Source organism: Culex quinquefasciatus, chromosome 3 (genome assembly GCF_015732765.1).
Source record: "Culex quinquefasciatus strain JHB chromosome 3, VPISU_Cqui_1.0_pri_paternal, whole genome shotgun sequence".
Classification (NCBI taxonomy): Eukaryota; Metazoa; Arthropoda; class Insecta; order Diptera; family Culicidae; genus Culex; species Culex quinquefasciatus.
The window spans coordinates 187,939,199-187,960,520 of NC_051863.1; the positions used below are offsets into that span (position 1 = coordinate 187,939,199).

The 21,322-nt window shown below is 33.4% G+C and overlaps 1 protein-coding gene across 3 annotated transcripts in view; it reads left to right on the forward strand.

Moving 5' to 3' along the window:
• Positions 1–499: 499 nt before the first annotated feature.
• The window catches only part of LOC6045537 (protein prickle), a 143,943-nt gene continuing 123,120 nt past the window's right edge, over positions 500–21,322 (forward strand). Inside the window, exons 1-2 of one of the 3 annotated variants that reach the window (XM_038262894.1) lie at positions 500–829; positions 19,315–19,947. The gene's annotated coding sequence lies outside the window, so the exon portion shown is untranslated. Of the gene's footprint in view, positions 830–859; positions 1,237–19,314; positions 19,948–21,322 lie in introns of those variants that run through there. The other 2 variants (XM_038262893.1, XM_038262895.1) reach the window with 2 other exon arrangements.

Below are 21,322 nucleotides of genomic sequence, written 5' to 3' on the forward strand. Positions count from 1 at the left end.
ATTTCAACAGAACAAAAAAAGGTTTTGCATGAAATGAAATTAGAAAAACATTATCGTATTCGTTTGAAAAACTACATGGAATAAAATCACAAAAATGAGGTTATTGGAGAGATTTGAGAGATGAGAAATTTAAAATTGAAAAAAAATGTTCTATCTGAAAGGCGCCTAATTATTAAAAACAAAAATATTATTTCTCGTTTTGCATAAATAATTTTCCCATATTTCAATTTAAGATTGAACATGAAGTTATTTAAAATTTCTTGAAATAAGACAGCATCTTCATATTGACCAGACCTCCCAAAAATGCCTCTTGAACTCCACGATCTGACCGTCACATTCGCTACATCGCTTCGCTCGGCTGTTGTCGTCGCAACGACTCCCGACGACTCGCCTCTCGCGCTCGCTCTTCGTTTTTTTTCCTTTTCCTGATCTGATCTCTGCCCAACTTCGGCGGCTGAGTCGCGCGCCTTTCGACTCCAGTTGAATTCGTTGGCGCGGTTCGGCAGGTTCACGACCGGAGTTTGTTCGTTCAAGGTTCGTCGCGTCCTCGAGTTGAAGTCACGATCGTCGTAGATCAGTCGGAAGGATATTAACGCCTCATTGTGCGTTGCTTGTTGGGGCTTGTGCGTTCTGAGTGTGGGATTGGTTTTTGAAGTGGAAGAAGGGCGGGAATGGTGTTCTGTTTTTTTTTTTTTCAAAAGTGTGCTCCAGCAAACATCTTCGTCAAACATCGGTCACCAGCGAGAGCTACTGCCGCTGTAAGCGGCGAAGAACATCGTCAACAACTGGTTTTTTTTGAGCTGAAGAAAAAAAAACAACATCACCAAAAGTACGTGACATTTTTTTGGTATTTCGTCTCAACATTTTTAATTGAAACTTCGGCTTTCGGGTGCGTTTCCGCCTTCGACCTTAAATGTTGTATTTGGAGAGTCTTTGTATCGAAGATCGAAACGGCTTCAAGATCGAGTGTGAGTGAGTGAGTGAGTTTTTTTTTTCTTCTCGTGAGCACAATTCGTCAGCATCCTTTCAACGAGATGATTTAGCGGGCGCGCGCGCCTTTATTGAAGGAGCGCTCTGGCTCTGGGCTGAGCGTTGTGTTGTGTTGTGGATGGCTGATTGCCTGGCGGGCTACTGCAGTTTATGGAATACAGACGGTTAACGATGCAGGACGGTATGCAGTAGGGAGTAAATGCGGAAGAAATTGGATTAAAAAGCTTTTTCTCTAAACATTACAAGGTAATTTCAATAGCTCTTTTAAGATCAAAAATCAGTTTATTAAAAGTGTACTTCGGTTTGGATAAGGTAACAATTTTTGTCATAATATTTTATGCTTATTTGATTTTTTTACCGTGTTTCTGTTTGTTTTATTATCAAAAAATACTGCATTTCTTTTAAACATTGTAAATCTCAATTACGATGCATTCGTTCGAGATTTTCAATTGCATTCAAAGTTTTAAAAACTCTAGTTTGAGTAGAAAATCATTTGATTTCTAGGTACAGTTCAGACTCGATTTCTCAAAGTCCTTGCCAAAAATTTAATTTCGTGATACGGGATTGTGTGACCCAATATGGCAGTGCACAGCAAAAAAAAGTTGAATTTTGGAATGTTGAAAATTTGGTTGGTTGAATATTAATCATTTTTTGAGTAATATTACATAAAAAATGTGTAAAAATGTGAACCTGATGAATATTCATCAGAAACTGATGAAAATTCATCAATTCCTGATGTAATATTACACATATTTTTTGCCACAAAATCTGTCACCATTTCCTGATGAATATAACCATCATTTTTTTCTGTTTGGGAATATTTATTTAGCAATGAAACAGGCAATAAACTATTAAAATTTGAATATTTTGGGGTCGCTAAATTCGATTCAGTTTTTTTTCATGATTCCAATCCAATTTTAGAGTATTTTTTTAAATAGGTCCTATAAATATATGAAAGACAATTGCTTACAGGACCTTTTTTCAAAAAAAAAAAAAAAACTCTTGAATTATTCTACAGATAGCTTTGGAAAATCCAACCTTAGACAAACGAAACTTTGAACTATGCTGAATTTGTAATTTAAGGTATTTGACATTCAATAAAAGGTTTAAAAAGCTTACCTTTTGCGTGTTAATTCAATGCAGTAAAACACATTGCAACGTTCAAAAAGTCAAACTACAACGAAAAACGAAGTTGACTTTATAGCTGTCGGCCACCATTACTAGTACCAACCACTAGTGTCTTCCTTTTATCTACAAGGACTTCGCCGCCCTGGGCTCCTAAGTGTATGAAAGTATGGCACGGAGCGACGGCGCCGAATACCCATATTTACACAAAGAATTTTAGAGCGCCCGCCGCGGGATTCGAACCTGCGACCACTGGATTATGAGTCCAGTGCGCGATCCGATTGATCCACACGGGCGGGACGTCAAACTACAAACTTCACAGAAAACAAAATAGCTTTAATAAATATCTAATCGAAAACCGTTGAAAATTCAACTAGGCAATTAATTTATAAAACTTTAAACATAACACATAAAATAAAAATTGTCATAAAAACATAACTCTCCGCTGCTTAAAATAATTTGAGCATTTTTTTTATTAATGTTGTTTAGGAATTGATTCCATTGGTGGTTTTGATCTTTAATTTATTATCTTTTGCCAATTTGGTTTTTCTTCATTATTAATTTTAAGATTTTTTTATGAGTCTATTAAAACATGTTATTAACATGTTTTCACTATTAAGTCTACAACAAATAACATTAAAATAGATAACTTTTTTTGCCAAATTATTAGATTAAAAACTGTCTAGAGGCGAGGTTGGGTCTTAGAGGGTTAAAAGATCGTGAATTTTCCGCTTGAATTAAAAAAAATACCAATTTTAAACTTCTGCAAAAAAAAATCTCATTTTCACCTTATAGATGTCAATTTTTAATGATTTTTAGTCAAGCTTCAAGCACAAAAACAAACTATGAATAAATCTAGGTTAGGGGCACCCAAAGTTTTTTTAAATCGGCCCAAATTTTAAGCTCACCTGAGCTTGCGGGCCAAATGTGAAATTTTTTTTTTTTTGTAATTAAAAGGAAGGACGTTCTCTTATACCACAACCTTCTATCTGTAATGGGTTTCTTTTATATTCCAAATATTTTTTAAACGTTTTTGTCATAAGAAAATAGAAAATAATATTTAAGAAAAAGCTTTGATCATTTAATTGGTTTGATTGTTTAAAAATAATTCGAATCAATTTTATTTTTTTAACAATTTTTTTTATTGAAAATTAGGCTGGTACAAATATTTTTAAAAGTTTTTGTCACCCCCCCCCCCCCCCTTCAAAATTGGCCCGAAAAAACTTCAAAATTTCAATGAAAATTCAAGTGCAACCAGCTGAAATCAAATTAAAATACATTCTCCTGCGTTTAAAATCATTTTTAGCATGTTTGGGTTTATTAAAACAGCAATTCCCCACGAAAACAGCATGGAAAAAAACAAAAGTGCTCGAATCGAGCTCAAAATTTTTCTGGTGGTTCCCTGGCCGAAATAATTAGACCCGTTTTTTTTTGTTTGGCCATTAGGGTGACCTACGGCGTATTAGGGTGGTCTGAAAAATGGCGATTTTCGTCGATTTACGCAAAAACCACTTTTTTCGAAAAATCATAACTCCTCGCCATTTTAACCGATTTCAATTGTCTTATACGCAAATGAAAGGTGATAAGTTGGCCTTTAAAGAAAAATAATAAGAAGTTTCAAAAATGTAGCCTAACATATGAAAAGGTCGAATGAAACTTTAAAATGCCGTTTTGACGGTGTCCGGACCAAAGAGCCTATGTCTGAAAATATTTTTATCGGATTCCCCGGACATTTTTACATAACATACCAAAAAATGGGAGGAGTTCATTAACAGGATTCCGAGATATGAGTTTTTGAAAATAAAATCCGTGTTTTTTGACGCGCCGTGCGCAAAAACCGGAGAATGACGAAATTGGCAAAAAATCAACTTTTTTCACTAAAACGGCGATAACTTTAAAATTTCAGCGATGACCTATAGATGTTATGGTAACAAAATTTTTGTATTTAAAAGACGCAACTTTTGGTACCCAGACATGTATAGGTCATCGCTGAAATTTTAAAGTTATCGCCGTTTTAGTGAAAAAAGTTGATTTTATGCCGATTTCGTCATTTTCCGGTTTTTGCGCGTCGAAAAACACGGATTTTATTTTTAAAAAATCATATCTCGGAATCCTGTTAATGAACTCCTCCCATTTTTTAGTATATTATGTAAAAATGTCCGGGGAATCCGATAAAAATATTTCCAGACATAGGCTCTTTGGTCCAGACACCGTCAAAACGGCATTTTAATGTTTCATTCGACCTTTTCATATGTTAGGCTACATTTTTGAAACTTCTTAATATTTTTCTTTGAAAGGCCAACTTATCACCTTTCATTTGCGTATAAGACAATTGAAATCGGTTGAAATGACAAGGAGTAATGATTTTTCGAAAAAACTGGTTTTTGCGAAAATCGACGAAAATCGCCATTTTTCAGACCACCCTAACACGGCGTAGGTCACCCTAATGGCCAAACAAAAAAATACGGGTCTAATTATTTCGGCCAGGGAACTCTCAGAAAAATTTTGAGCCCGATCCGAGCACTTTTGTTTTTTTCCATGCTGTTTTCGTGGGGAATTGCTGAAAAAATCTTATATTTTTTGAAAATTTTCGATGCAAAATCTTTTTTTTTCGATACAATTTTTGTTTTTGTCAGATCTTAGATTTTTTGAAAACTAGAGATTGCAAAACAACTGAACTAGTGTAAAATGCATTTTAAGACACTTTTTTCATTTAAATGAGAAGACTATGGCTTGTTGTTTAAATTTTTATATTTTTTTTATTTTTTTGCCCCCCCCCCCCCTCGACCTCTGTCAGGGCCGAGGGACAATAGTAGTTTATGCAACAAGTTGCAAAAAGAGGATTTTTTTCAGCACGAGTCGTACATTTATCCAACGAAGTTCACCGAGTTGGATAAATACGAAGAGTGCTGAAAAAATCAATTTTTGCAACGAGTTCCATACAACATTTTTTGCAATTCCAAAAAACACACACTGAGTGAAATTTTGTGTCAAATTTTCATGTATTTTGTCGATAAATCGTTTAAATCAAAAAATGTTGAAAAGTGTTACTTTTCGAAACAAGAGCTGAAAAGTTCAACTTTTCAGCACCCATTTGAGTGCTGAAAAGTAGAACTTTTCAGCATTTATGTTGAAAAGCGTTGCTATTCGATTCTGTTATTTTTGGTACAGAAAAGTAGGCTATTTCGTCGTTCAAGAATGACAGGAAAAGTAAGTAGTTTCAAGACGGAATTGCAAAAAAAACTTTTTTAATTGTTTGCATCGGCCTTAAAGAGGCTTTACATAATATGTTTTCGCCTCTGGTGAACAAATATTTGACATAAACTTAAAAAAAAATTACGCCTTTGATTTTTTTTTTAATATTTGACATATACTTCAAAAAATCAAAGGCTTAATTTTGCTTTTAAATTAAGCGCAATTTATGATAAATCATTGCGGGAGGGTATTCAGTTATCCCTCTGATTTAAAAAAAAAAAAAACATTGAATTTTGTTCTGTCGAAGACAGATAGTAGTCACTCACTTTCTTAAAAAATGTTAGGTTTTATATTACCAAAACACATTGTACAAACAAAACTAGTATAAACTAAACATTCATTTTACATAACAATAAAATATATTTACAGATGGGTGGTCAAAGGGCCATTTTACATGATAATTCAAAATGAGTCCGCCGACAATAAATAATTAATTCGCGGGCCATGCTTTGGTCACCCCTGCTAGACTAGTACTCAGTTTTTTTTAATGGTATCAACAGTTCTTACGCAGATAGAAATGCTAGAAATGCTAGCGCTTTGTCTGGACCTATCTACCGTGGGACAGAAGCTTTAGAAAACCTCTTACTTCCCTTGTTTAGTTTAGTAGTTATCGCCGACGAAAGCCAATATTTGCAAATATAATTAAAACATTATTAAAAAAAATCAAATTTAGATTCAAAGTTCGAGAAATGTTATTTCAATGTATTTTACAAAACCTCAGTTTAAAACCAAGTTTTTGTTTTAGATTTCGTTGTGCAATTCCATAAAACAAACCATATTTTCATAATTTAAAATAAATTCAAATTTGCTTGATGTAACATTTGATTTTTTATCATTGCAAAGCAAGAATCACCTTCAAATATTTTGTAAAGCACGCATAAACATAAAAATGGTAATATTCATAACAGGTTTTGTGTAAAAAACATCTGTAATATTACACCAGGAACTGATGAATTTTCATCAATTTCTATCGATTTTTACTCAAGTTCACTTTTTTATAAATTTTTAGGTAAAATTAGTAAAAGTGGTAATATTTAATCAACCCAATTTTCAACCTTCCAAAATTCAACTTTTTTCTGTTTTTTTCCACAACATAATTCTGCTTTTGGTAGATACCACCCTTAATCAACAGAAAAATATGCGCGTTGCTCCAGCATATTTTTTTTTCAATTTTATCCCGCTCGTCATCCATCCTGAACCCGATGTGCCGATCTTACGGCAAGCAGCTGCGTTTGCTCCCCTTCTTGCACCCCCCCCCCCCCTTTCTTCAGCAAAGTGCCCTCAATCGAGCGTGGCGCATTCCAGACTGCAGCAGGCCGGCAGCATCGACCTGAAATTGCGCGTTTTGCAGCGAACTGCAACTGCACAACTCACTCGAACATTGTGACATTGTGGCCTGTCCGGCCCCAGACCGACAGTTTTCATGGTCAGCAGGCCTCTCTCTCCTGCTGTATCATATGTGTGGTAGAGATGTTTGAGGTAGCTAATTTAAGTATGTTATATATTAAACAAGTTTTAAGGCAAAAAATCATGATAGAAAAAAAAAATTGTTTTCAACTTATTATACCATGTGAAATGAAATATGAAATAAATGAGAATGACATTTCTTAAGAATAACTAATTAAAGAACAACAACATCTCTACCGTCTCCTAGGGGCACGCAAGCTGTCGTCAGCCCTGTGATAATGAGCGCACCTTAACAAGGGGGACACAAAGTGAAAAGTTGCTTGCCATGCATCATCGGTGAAACACCTTACAAAGTTTGTGTGCTTGTCCGGTGTGCAACATGCAGCTAGCAGGGGTCACAGACAACTGGATTTGTGTATTTTATTGTGCTCAGAATATTATCAATACTTTGGATGCTTTAGGCAGATGCAAATATTTAAAAAGTTTTTGTCCCTCGACCCTGGCCGAGGTCAAGGGGGGGGGCAAAAAAAATAAAAAAATATAAAAATTTAAATTACAAGCCATAATCTTCACATTTAAATGAAAAAAGTGTTTTAAAATGCATTTTACACTAGTTCAGTTGTTTTGCAATCATTAGTTTTCAAAAAATCTAAGATCTGACAAAAACAAAAATTGTATCGAAAAAAAATATTTTGCATCGAAAATTTTCAAAAAATCTTAAGATTTTTTAATAAACCCAAACATGCTAAAAATGATTTTAAATGCAGGAGAATGTATTTAAATTTGATTGCGGCTGGTTGCCCTTGAATTTTCATTGAAATTTTGAAGTTTATTGTAAAAATATTTTTTTTGCCCCCTGATTTTTCGGGCCAATTTTAAAGGGGGGGGGTGACAAAAACTTTAAAAAATATTTGTACCAGCCTTATGTTAAAAAAAAAAATAAACTTGTATGCCAAGATTAACTTTACTTTTCCAATCTGCACTTTAAAAAAAAGTTGAATTTGGAGGTTTGAAAATTATTTTGGCTAATGTTTATTTTTCTTTTTTAAGAATAAGGCCGTTGCAAATATTTTTCAAAGTTTATGTCGCCCCCCCCCCCGCCTTCAAAATTGGTCTGAAAAATCAGGGGGCAAAAAAAATATTTTTCCAAAAAACTTAAAAATTAAAATAGAAGTCAAATCAACTGAAAACAATCTAAAATGCATTTTTCTGCATTGATAATCATATTTATCATGTTTGGGCTTGTTTAAAAACGTTTTGAATTTTGTTAAAATTCGCAGAAAATAAAATATTCGTGAATACTTAGATATTTTGGAAACTAATGATGAAAAAACAACTGGACAGGTGTATAATGCATTTTAAAACACTTTTTTCATTAAAATGTTGAAACCATGGCTCGTAGTTTCAATTTTTATACTTTTTTTTCATAAAAAACATAAACTTCAAAAAATATTTGCAACAGCCTAATTCTATTTAAAAAAAGGGGAAATTCATCGGAAACTGGTGCAAATCTCATAATTTGTTCGGATTTTTTTTTGTGTGGAACACAGAAAAATGTTATGAGCAGTTTAACATAATTTACGAAATGACCCTTACAAAGGAGTTCTGTTGAATTTACATTAGACTGGTACAAATTTTATTTCATGTTTTTCAGTGGGCAAACATTTTTTTTTCAAAAAAAAAAAATCAAACTTGAAATGGAAATTTAACTGCAATCAGCTGAAATTGATTTTAAATGCATTTACCTGCGTTAAAAATCATGTTTAGCATGTTTGGGCTGATTTAAACATTTTTTAAATTTTTGGAAATTTTCGATGTTTACTATCGCCTTTTTTGATTTCGTCAAATCATTCTTTTTGGAAAACTAATGATTACAAAACAACTGACCTAAGGGCTTTTGTTAATTTGATTTGGTTAACCGCGGTGGATTTTCTTGAAATAATTCGAACTGTCAAAAATCCACCAAAGCATCTACCACATTGATCGCACAAAAATCTGTGGTAGAAAAGTATCCACCGGTAGATGCTTTGGTGGATTTTTGACAGTTCGAATTATTTCAAGAAAATCCACCGCGGTTAACCAAATCAAATTAACAAAAGCCCTCTAGTGTTAAATGCAGTTTAAAACACTTTTTGCATTCAAATGTTGTGACTATGGCTTGTTTTTTAAATTTTTATATTTTTTGCCCCCTAGGTTTTTGGAAAAAAATTGCAATATGGGTGTCAAATGATCGGAAATGTCATAGAATTTAAAAGTAATAGATTCTTTGAAATACTCAAAATTTTCACAAAACCAAGATATTTCAAAAATATATTTATATGGAATATGCATTGCAACTTCTCATAGATATCAATAGTGAAAGATTTTTTTTAAAAAGGTTTGAATTTTCTCATAAATACGCATTTATTTCTGAAGGAAAAAATCTCAAATTACATGTTTTTGCAGTATGGGTATCAAATGATAGGAAATCTAATAAAATTCAGTAGTATTAGTACTTGTTTTTTGAATACTAATTTTTTTCACAAAAATACGCGCATTCATAAAAACACCTTCAATGTGATGATTTGTAATATGCATATCAAATGATTGAAAACTTCTCAAAGATATTGATCGTAACAATTTCTCTTGCTGGATGTCATTTTCACAAAACGACGTATTTTTGAAAAAAACGGAAATCCTTATATTTCATGTTTTTTTTTGCAATAAAGACGACCAAAACATCGAATTTGTCATTTATTACAATAGTATCAACATTTTATGTAATATTGTCAATTTTTACAAAACAAGATATTTTTTGAAAATTATGCTTAAATTCAAAATGATTTTGAAACATGATTGAAAATTTCTCATAGATTTATATAGCCTAAGGCCGATGCAAATATTTAAATAAGTTTTTGTCCCTCGGCCCTGGCCGAGGTCAAGGGGGGGGGCAAAAAAATAAAAAAATATAAAAATTCAAATAACAAGCCATAGTCATCACATTTAAATGAAAACAGTGTTTTAAAATGCATTTTACACTAGATCAGTTGTTTTGCAATCATTAGTTTTCAAAAAATGTAAGATCTGACAAAATCAAAAATTGTATCGAAAAAAAAGATTTTGCATCGAAAATTTTCAAAAAACCTTAAGATTTTTTAATAAACCCAAACATGCTAAAAATGATTTATAACGTAGGAGAATGTATTTTAATTTGATTTCAGCTGGTTGCACTTGAATTTTCATTGAAATTTTGAAGTTTATTGTAAAAATATTTTTTTTGCCCCCTGATTTTTCGGGCCAATTTTGAAGGGGGGGGGGGAGGTGACAAAATCTTTTAAAAATATTTGTACCAGCCTAATCATTTTATTTTAGACATTACTGAACATTTTCAGAAGACTACGGATTTTCTAAATTTCACTCACATTTATTGCAGTATTGTCAGTTTCAAATAATTGAAAATTTTTCGTAAATATTAGTTTTAAAATTATTTTGAAAACCCAGTCCAATTTTTTTTCCTTTTTGTTGTTTTCTATCTTTTAACATCAAATTCGAATTCTGTGACCCCATTAAAATCAAATTTGAATGGTTTATTTCCTGTTAAATTACAAAATGTATTTTTTCAATACTTCATCACCGCCGTTTTGGCCACCATCTTGGATTTGAAAATTCTAAATTCTAAAAAAAAAAACGCAATGAAATATTTTTTGCAATTCGATAATCCGATGTAAAATTTCTCCAAAGCCTCCGGATAATCAAGTCAGGAGTGCATTTAAAAAAATCACAAAACTACGTTTGACATAATACTCTTTTTTTATTGCGGCAAAATGGAGTGGAATTCTTGACACAATATCTTATAGAACTTTAAAAAAACTCTAGAATTATTGAAAATTTTCCGATAATTTAATATTGTATTGCTAACATACTTGCGTTTTGTTTTTAAGTGCATAGTTTTGAGTTTTGTGTTAGTTTATTTTCAAATCTAATACTTAACTTTGTAAATTGGGGTGTTTGAGAAAAATATCAACACTTTTGAAATGTATGAGAAATTGAATAAAAATATTTATTAAGGTATTTTTTTCGATTGAAGAACGACACAATCTGTAATATATCTCCCGGTGAATTAATTGAAACTCAAATCTCCTTGTCTGTGAATTCCATATGGAATACCGCAAGGCCTGCTGCGGGCAGGATGTCGTAAAACGGTTCCGAAAATAATCGAATTAGCCTCTGCTGTTGCTGGCATTCCTGCCTTCCGGACGGATGCTGCAAAATACCTTTTCTCGAAAAGTGCAGCCAATTCAATCGATTTCGTCCAATTCCATGGATGCTGGGAAAAATGGTTGCTGACGGAAAATGCTTCCAACGCTCCATCCATCAATCAAACATTTCTTCTTCCTATTTCCTCTTTTTTTCCTCCTCGTGGTCTATTGTGTAAAGGTGGAGAAATATACATTATAAAGGTTATTAGATACGAATGTGGCTTGATTGGTTTTGTGTAATTTTAAGAGAAAAGCAAAATAATGGCCGAAACTGAAGAAACAAAAAAAGAGCTCAGCTAAAACAACAACAACAGTAGGAAAAAAAACCCACAAAGTATGGTAAAAATAGACGAGTTGAATGAATTTTTCGCGCGAAAAAAGGCAAATCTTGAAGGCTGTTGATGTTAAGGTAAGGTACTCCCCGATGAATCAAACAACCCAGCAAAAGCAACAACAACAAGTTGCCAAAATTGGTCAGTTGATGTGGTGGTGATGGTCTTAAGAGGGAGGTGAGGGAGCTAAGATGCATAAAAAAAAACGAAGAAGCTGCCGCGGCAATCAGTGGTCAATTATCAGCGACTTTACTACGGTGATGAAATGAGTGTTGTAGGGGGAGCAGGGTGGGTTTAGTCGTGTTTAATAATGTTGTTTTTTTTTGGTCTGACTTTTGTGTTCAAATTTTTCCAAATTGTGGTGGACATTAAAAATAAGAATGTTTTGTTCTTAAAATAAAGTCCAACAACAACAAAAAATCAAGAAATTCAGTAAAATTATCATTTCAAAAGATGAAACACCACGTGTCAGCCGGTTAACCGGCCTCTCCCATGTCCGTTAAGTGCTGGCCATCATCTTTAAGTGGCGCGATCGCGCTCGCGCCAAAACCAAAAAAATAAACAAGCAGAAAAAACCGCTCTTAACTCTTTGTCAAAATATCGCGTAATTGTGGTTGGTGGAAAGTTTCACGCAAAAAAAAACATCACTTCCATCCTGGTGCTACGATCAGACGTCGCAATTTTCCCGGGTGATCGGTTAATAACGTGTCTCTGTAAATGTTCATCACACTCGTTGAAACTCGAAGACACACACTCACACTCATCGTTTGTTGAGTGAATAATTGCACACACGAAGAGAAGTTTTTTGCGCGCGAATTGCTGACGATTCCAGTTCCGCGCAAAGATCGACACTCTGGTTCGAGATGAACAGTATGATAAGGATCTTGAGATAAAGAGATGAAATCTCAGCAGTACTCAAAACAAAACAAAGCAACTGTCAAAAGGTTTAAGATTGTAGTGCAGTACGGTTAACATGTAAATTTTTAAGCATAAAAAAACATTTTCTTTTCGCTTCCCTCTTACAACACCTCAGAAAAGAACTGAAAAAGTTCCCTGCTTTCCAGCTCATCGAAGCATCGAACCACAGTTCAATTGTATACACACGGTAATAATCTAATTATAGTTTATAAAGTCAACATACCAAACCGTGTTGTGGTACACAATCATGATTTATATTTTGCTCCAGCATCGAGGGCCACAGCCAGCCTTACCAACACCATAAAGCAGAAAAAAGGGAGCATAAAAAGTGTTAGTGAGCGAAGCAGGCAGATACCTCGCGATGATTTCGTTCTCGAGTTGCACAGGACAGGTCTTGGCGGCGGCGGCATGTCGATTTGTGCCCCCAGGCCACCAGAAGATCTGCACCAGTGCAATAGTTGGGCAAGCTATGTCGACTCCGTGTGCTGCCCCGGTGAACAGTTAAAGTCACCAATAAAAAGTAGAAATAATACCTAACTTGACCCCAGGGATGATTCTGAGGCAGGATTGAGTGCTGTTAATGAAAAGTGGAAATAAACATTTGATCAAAATTACTCTAGGAATGTTATTGTATTCCAATTATACAAAACAATTAAAAGGGTTAAAACAGATTATTCTTATGCAAAATTTGCTGTACTTTGCGAAAAAATATCGTTTTTTTATATTAAAATAGTTGTATTCGATTGCAGTTAAAAGAAATGATTTCAGTGTAATTTCATTCAATCCCTTACTGAAATTATTCAAATTTGGATTAATTTCGCTGTATTTGAGTAAAGTTAAACCTCGCATAGTGTGCAGGCGTTACGCTTTGTATTCCGTCGATTTCTCAAACATGACATAATATTTTTGCAATCTTATCAAACCAATTTGTTCGTCTTGTTCCAATCTACAACTAGCTTCCAGAAGATTACAGAAATATTATGTCGTTTTAGAGTAATCGAAGAAACAAAAAGCGTAACGCCTGCGCACTATGCGAGGTTTGACTGTACACAATAGGGTGATAACATGAACATTTTGGAAAATCGTAAGAGATATCCACTGGCTCGAATCATTAGGTAAAAATAAGTAACTGTGCCAATTTTGAAAAAAATCGGTTAAGGGTAAGTTTAGGGTCGTTTTTTATCGTAGAAGTTTGTATGGAAAAATTCGGAAAAATGTCTGGAGAATAGCAAAAATTTCCAAATTCCGCCAAAAAGTGCCATTAAATATTTCGGATCACTGTTAAGTGTGAGATTCTAATGTACATTTTTATGGCAAACAATATTGTCAAATGTTACTAACGATTCAATGAAGACGTTTTTGCATTAAAAGATTATTTTTCACAAATTTCAACAATAAAAAGCTACCTTTAACCCTTTCGCTCAAAATTTTCATAGTTCTTTATTTTTGCCTAAGGAATCGAATCAGGGGGTATCCCTGCTGTCAATTATTTTATTGTCATTTTATTAAATAACAATTTGAAAAAAAATACTTTTTTATAAATCGAGGCATTACTGCACCTGTTTTTCAAAAAACTTAGTTTGGATTACAAACATTGCTTGACAAAAAAAAACGCTTCATTTGGTGCAGTGCTTCTTTATTTCAATATTTTGAAATTATATTAATATGATTTGATTGTCCATGAGAAATTTCCACATTTTTGGAAAAAATATTTTGCAATGTTTGCAGTTCACAAAAAATTGCAAACCTTTTTTTTGTCCCTGATAAATTAGTAAATTTTTATTACATATTATATTTTTCAAGCAATATTTTACATTTGAAAATTATTCTTCAATTCTCAAAAATATCAGTTTAATTCAAATTTCCCTAAAAAAACAAATACTTCACTTCTAAGAAAACGTAGTAAGACAAATACACAAAATTAAATTTAGCGTTCTTTTGTAATTTTTCAGCCAAAAACACCATTTTTTGCCTTCCTCACTAAGGTAAGGCTATAATCCTGCTCTGAAAATGATTTTTTTATTAAAAGCTCGAAGACCCACCTTCATGTATACATATCGACTCAGAATCGAACGCCAGATGAATCTGGTGAAAATCGGGCGAAAGTTCTGCCAGCTGTCTGGCACAAAAATCAACCGGTTCAATCGGTTGAACCGTGCACGACCGGTTTGTGTCATATTCGCCAGAAATCACGGCAGAAATCTTGGGTAAATCTGGGGGAAATTCTGCCAGATGGCTGACGCAAGCCCCCAGACGAACGCCAGAAATCCGTCCGCCATTTCCGACTGGGATGTGTCAAAATTCTTGACAAGTTTTCTCAGCACTGGCTGAACCGATTTTGATCGAACCAGTTGTATTCGACTTGGTTTACATCGCTATTGAATTGTTTGAAGTTTCGATAACTAGTTCAAAAGTTATGTATAAAAATGTGTTTTCACAAATACCCGGATCTCAATTATATGCATGTAAACGATGTCCTGATCCATCATCCGTTGGTTCCATCGTTGGTTAGGTAATTGAAAGGCCTTTCCAATGAGTCAAAAACATTGAAGATCTGGCAACCCTGTCTCGAGTTATGACCACTTAAGTGATATTGATGTACTTTTTTTTAAGCCGGATCTCATTTAAATGTATGTAAACTATGTCCGGATCCATCATCCGACCCATCGTTGGTTAGGTAATTGAAAGGCCTTTCCAATGAGTCAAAAACATTGAAGAACTGATAACTCTGTATCGAGTTATTACCACATAAGTTTTCTTTTTTTCTGGATCTAAAAAAAAAGCTGAAACCACTCCTATTACCCATTTTTGGTAATAAGTGAGGAAGGCATCAACCACATAGGTGGATTAAGTTAGTTTTTATTTAAATGTTTAACATTTCTACGAAATGGAAAACTATGTTTTTCGACATAATTTTTCAATCAATTAATTGATTCCAAAAAATATAATTTTAAGGTAGAAAGAAAGGGAATTAACACAAGCAATAGTTTCAAATGGACTTGGTACAATGATACTTGACTTAAAAAAGCGAAATCAAATCCAAATAGAACGTTGAAATAAGTATCTTTTGATTTCCTTGAAAACATAAATAGAAATAAATATTTGTAATTAGAGCTTTGAAAGGGGAAATTCTATCTCAAGCTTTTTTTTCTGAATTTTGAGCTCATCTCATTTTTGAGCATAATTTTCAAAAACTATCGCTGGGCGGAAAAAATTGCTTCGCGGGTCGTAGGTTGGGCACGCCTGGATTAACATTCGAAAAACTGGTAGAAAATTATCAAAACCAACACAATAAAAAAATCGTTAATTCGCGGTGGTTACTCGTGTTAAATACAACCAAACCACTTATGTTAACATATCAACATTTTTGTTTTTGTTTGCTCTTCCACTTTGTAGAACATTGGTACACGTAACAAAGTAACCCTACAATGATACAAAAAACAAGTAATTTTAAAATTAAAAAATTTGTACTCAATGACGTATTGCCCCACCGTCACGAGATATCAAAAAACAGACCACGGAACCGTGATTAGGGACTCAAATAAATCCTGATGATAGATACAGTTCAAGAACTAAATATTGAAATTATGAACATGTACAGTCCAGACTCGATTATCCGAAAGACCCGGAAAATTTCACTTCGGATAATCGAATCACGAAAGAAATTTTAAGTATTTAGGATTTTAAAATTCAAGATGCTTTTTTATTTATATTACGCAATCAACCAGTCAAATTTGGCCAAAATCGGGTCGCAGAACTCGAATTTGAAGTTAAAAAGAAATTGAATAAAAAAACGCAAAAAATCGTTCATGATTTGATTCTCTGAAGTCCCATACTAACCTTCGGATTATCGAGTCTGGACTGTATAACATGATCGCTGAATTGTTGACAACATATTTAAAGCTGATAAAAAATTTCAAAATAGAGTCTCAACTATTCAAAAATTCGTTTCAATCAATATCATTTATTGACATAAAAAATAAGAGGTAAAAAAGACAAAATTGCTCGTTTAATTTTGTACGTAAAAACTCAAGCGATGAGTAAAGCGTGAGCCATTAAATTTGAATAATAATAGGAAATCATAAATAAATCAAACCTCATTCTGAAAATTTTAGTGTTATTTTACTGTTATTTAAGCGTCCAGAAAAAAAGATCACTGCCTTTGCTCCTCTTAGTCATAAATCAAAGACAATCTTTAAATCACAGCTACCGGACGGACGGATGGGTTGTCTTTCTCTCTGCACCGATGGTGTCTCGGAGTCTTCCAGCCAAAAGGAAAACCACAAAATCTACCGCAACCTCCGCATCGTCATCGTCGTCGAAGTCGTCAAAGTCCACTTCGGTCGTCGGCCGACGCCGTCGGTGAGGTGAATCCGTTCGATTCGATTCTTGCCTTTTCATGCTCTTGCCCATGCTCACTACTCTTTTTTTTTTTTGCTCTGTTATTTCCCTGTTCTCGGTCTCAACACAGGCACAGGCTCTTTTGCGATCAGTTGGGCGGTTGAGTAGTTGTGGTTCAGCAGCTGGAAAAAAGGGGCACTCAAACTACCGTAGAAGAATAAGACGGTGGCCACGAGGTTGACTTTCCAGTGAGGGTGTGTGTTGCTATAGAAGTCAGTTTGAAGAAAAATAGAAGGTGTTACACTACATTAGATCATTTTAGAAATCGTTTAAAAGATATCAATTATTTAAACGAAAGATTTTTATTTTTTTAAAGTTCACTAGACAAACTTATTTTTGAAAAAGTTCTTTTGACAAACTTTATTTTTTTACCATTTTCAATGTGTTTTATTTGTAATATGATGTTCACAATCATAAGCTAGTTTTTTGTATCTGTCGTAAATTATTTTCAATAAAGCCATACCATTCAAAAATCAATTAAAACATAATAATTCAAGACCGTGTTCAAGACCGTGTTCCTTAAAAATAAAGTTTCACGTTTAAATTACATTTTTCAAGTTTTTTGTCAACGGCTAAATAAAGATTTTGAAAAGATATTCAAACATTCCGTTTTAAATCAGCATTACAAAAAAAAACTTTGCATAACCTGAGGATAAAACCAAAGAAAATGCTTGGAATTCACGAATCCTTGAGGCAAAAAAATCGCAATTATCTTTGGTTTGTTTTTTTTTTTTGATGATAAATGCTTTACGAAAGTCAACACATTTTATACAACTTTGACAAGAAGATCGTAAAACATATTTTGTAAAGAAATAAAAATAAATAGAAAAAGGAATGATTTTGGCTAATTCAGAAAATTATGGATCAAATGACAAAAATGACAAAAAGAGACTGTATTGTTTGGTTTGATAATTTACTTTTTAAATCGTTTTGTTGACATTTCAAATTTACAGTATTCTTTAAAATAATAAAATTTTTTGTCATTGCATTTTGTAGAAGATTGAGCTCCAATTGAATCATGTGAATTACATTTAAAATATAACAATTTTTTTTTAATTTCAATCTGTAAAACTAAAAAAAAACAAAATATTCGAATACAAAAAATTACAGTTCGTACAAATAAGCCTCAAATCAATTGTTAAATTTTATTAAAATCAGAAAAACCAAAAAAATACCATCACAAATTTTATTCATCTGCTTTTCATATTTTTTTAAATATATTTTTGAAGGGGTGACACAAACTTTGTAGAGGTGTGTTATTTATTTTTTGAATTATGTGCAATCTTAATGATAAATAGTTACTTAAGGATTAAAAAAAATCCTTCAATAACATTTTGAAAAATATTTGAAGAAATTTTGACCTTATTTGCTCTTTTTATCATATAGAAAAGATAGATTTTTGACACAATATTTATTTCAATATAATCCGGATCAAAGTATGGGTTTTCCATACTTTGATCCCGATTAAACACTTAGTTTTTTATTAACAAAATCTAAAAAGGTTCACAAAATAGGCATAAACTTAACCTTAATTTCTAGGAATTATAAAATCACTTAAATATGAGTCAAAGGGCCATTATACATGATCATTCAAAATGGGTCCGCGGGCCATACTTTGGTCACCCCTGTTTTAAAGTGTCTGAAAGCAAACAATGTTTTTTGCCTGAATTATAAATTTTTAAAAGAAAAACTTGTGAAGCGATTGAAAACTATAAAGATTGCATTGCATAACGTTTATATATGCATTTTAAAAAAATGTGACTATTAACAAATTGAAAAATTTATGCCCGCAGCTCACAAAAAACGTTATATTTGAAGAAAAAAATATTTTCATGAATTTATTAATGTTGACAATTGAAAAATTCTTCAGGTGAATGGACTTTTCTTTGTATTTTATTTATTTTGACAAATGTATAATTTTTCACCAAATTAAGTTTTTTTAAAATAATGATTTTTGCAATCTCGAAATAAGGCCATTTTAAGTAAACATTAAATGCGAATATTGCAGAAAAAAGGCTTTTTTCGTGTTTTAAAATAGTGATCATCCTCGTCCATTGCTGATAAAAAGTATATTTGGGAAAATTATCTACAATTTTCTTTTTTGGCCATTGTTGATCCGAGTTTTAGTTGTTTGCAAAGAAAAAAAATATGAGAAAAAAACTTTTTTCAAGTGTTATTTATTCGGCACAATAGCTAAAAACTATTCATCCGATTTTATTGTTAAAAAGTAAAACTGTGAAACGTGATAAAATTTTTCAACCTTCTGTTAAAATACTATCGGGTTTTTTTTTAAATCACGTTTTTCAAAATCTAGTTTTTGTGATAAAAAGTTAGTTAAAAAAATGGTGCAACAAAAAAAAAAACACCAAATAAATCATAAAATCTGTTTTCAAGATACGGATTTCTGTACATTTGTGTTGATTTTTTTTTAATACACAGCATCAAATTTGTATGAAGACTTTTCTGGTTTATGAACCAGAATCTGGTTTATGAAAGAATCGAAAGGCAAAGTTTCCAAATCCAAACAATACAAAACAAAACAAACATCAGCTTAAACACTTTTTTGTTATAGCAACAATTATATTCAGTAAATGTTTTGAGTACTTTTGTAATAACTGATGATTTTTTTTAAATATTTCTCATTCCAGATAGTGACAGAGCTCGAGACCAACATGTGCGAATGATCAATAATCGTGTCGGTGTATGAGTGTGATTTCAAAGCCAAAAGAGTACAGAAAGAAAGAGAGGGAGAGCCAAATCCCTTTGAAGAAACACCAATCAAGTTCCGATCGATCGTCGATCGACTTATGCTCTGAATTGGAGCTGCATTTCGAGCGTGTTTTAGTGCATTTATATATGTGTGTGAACGAGAGTGCAAACACAGGAAGAAAGCCAATATTCGGTGCAGATGTGAGTGAGAGGCCGTTTCTAGATTTATCTGCGTGCGTGTTTTATAACAAATCAATGCCGAAGGCCGGGAGAGAGCGTCAGCCAGCAAAGTGAAGTAAAGCTCAAGAAGAGAAAACGAAGAAAACCAACCTGCCGATCACCGGCCGCGATATTTCATAAACAAAACCGCAGATCGCCGCATGATCGCGGCCTCGTGCCGACCCGAAGAAGTGATGTTTTGCCTAATGATCGGGTCATTGACAGTGGATTAGAGTGTGGCGACTGGCTGGCAGCTGAACCGAACCGTCTCTACCTGAAGCCAAAAGTCGACGCAGCGATCGACTTTGGAATTTGAGTCAGCGAAAAAAAAAAAAGAAAAGAAAAGAAAAAAGGTAAGTGTCGCAATGGTTGACCCTGCCAATTTAGGGGTATCACTCGTGGGTTGTGATTAAGTCTTTATGGTTCCCCTGCTGGGTTTTTGGGGTGTCAGTTTCTGGGTTTGACCCTTCTCGGAAGTGTGGTTTCTAGCCGCTTTGGGGCGTGTGGCGTGGCTGTATGTCCAAATTCATTCATTAATTCATTCTGACATTTGAACGCGCGAGACGCCGACAAACGAAACGAAAGTCAGAGCCTGTCAGCGCCACCGCAGCCATAGTGGGGAAGAATTTTGATAGACTGATTCACTTAAAGTTTTATTTTTGTTTTGTTAGTACGCTGGAATTTGAGAGATCATAATGAAAATTTGCTATTTGGATTTTAACTGCACCCAAAATTCAGAGTCGAGATAATCGTTCTCTCAAAATTTATTGAGGGCTCAGTGCCAAAATCGATAGAATAATTGTACCAACTCACACCATCATAACAAATGAGTTCATTCGTTAGTTGAATCAATAAATCTCCAACAAGTGTCATACATCGACTTCTGACTTCTCCTTGGTCACCAAGCTGTGGTGGCCGAGGCAGCTAAGTTATTGGATTGATTTGTCAAAGGTCTCTGGTTCGATTCCCGTTATCGACACTTTTGGTTTTTTGTTTGACGGATGAACTTTTTTTGCAAATGAACCTCGTGAGAATAGTTCTATCGCCCATCTCGAGCTGTGTTCTCTGCGTCCGTGAATGGTACCACTATTCTCTCGACTCGAGACCATCATTCTCTCGGACTAGCGCTGCCAGTTTTGGGTGTGATACACTGTCAACTGGTTGACAAAAGTTGGATAATCGAATCATGAAATCATATGTAGAATATTTTTGTCTCAATTCGCCTAAATTTCCCCGATTAACTACAGGTGACGATACTGTTAAACAGTTTTGTTTTAATTCTGAACATAATTTTAAAATTTCAAATCTGATTTCATTTATATTAGCACTGTGCCAATATATTTGAGTAGTCTCTAACACGCTGAAAATAAGGCATATTTTAATCAACATTGTGTACTTTTTCTTGATTTGAAAATCAAGATTTCTGTTGAATCAACGCTAAACGTCAAAGCAACTTTTTCAAAACAACAAGAGATTTTTGTGGAATTGAGAAAATCAAGGTTTGTTTCAATGCAAAATCGGCGTTTATTATATTCAACAAAAAAATTGTTGAATCTAACCTCGTACAAGTTGATCGTACAAAATATTTTTCTGCGTGAATTTATACAATTTTGAAGTATTCAACTGTCACTGTTGACATTCAAATTGACAGTCGGTGATAATTTTATAAGGCTATTCATATTGCATCAACTCCATATTTGTACTCTTTTCAATTTAACTGAATGAACA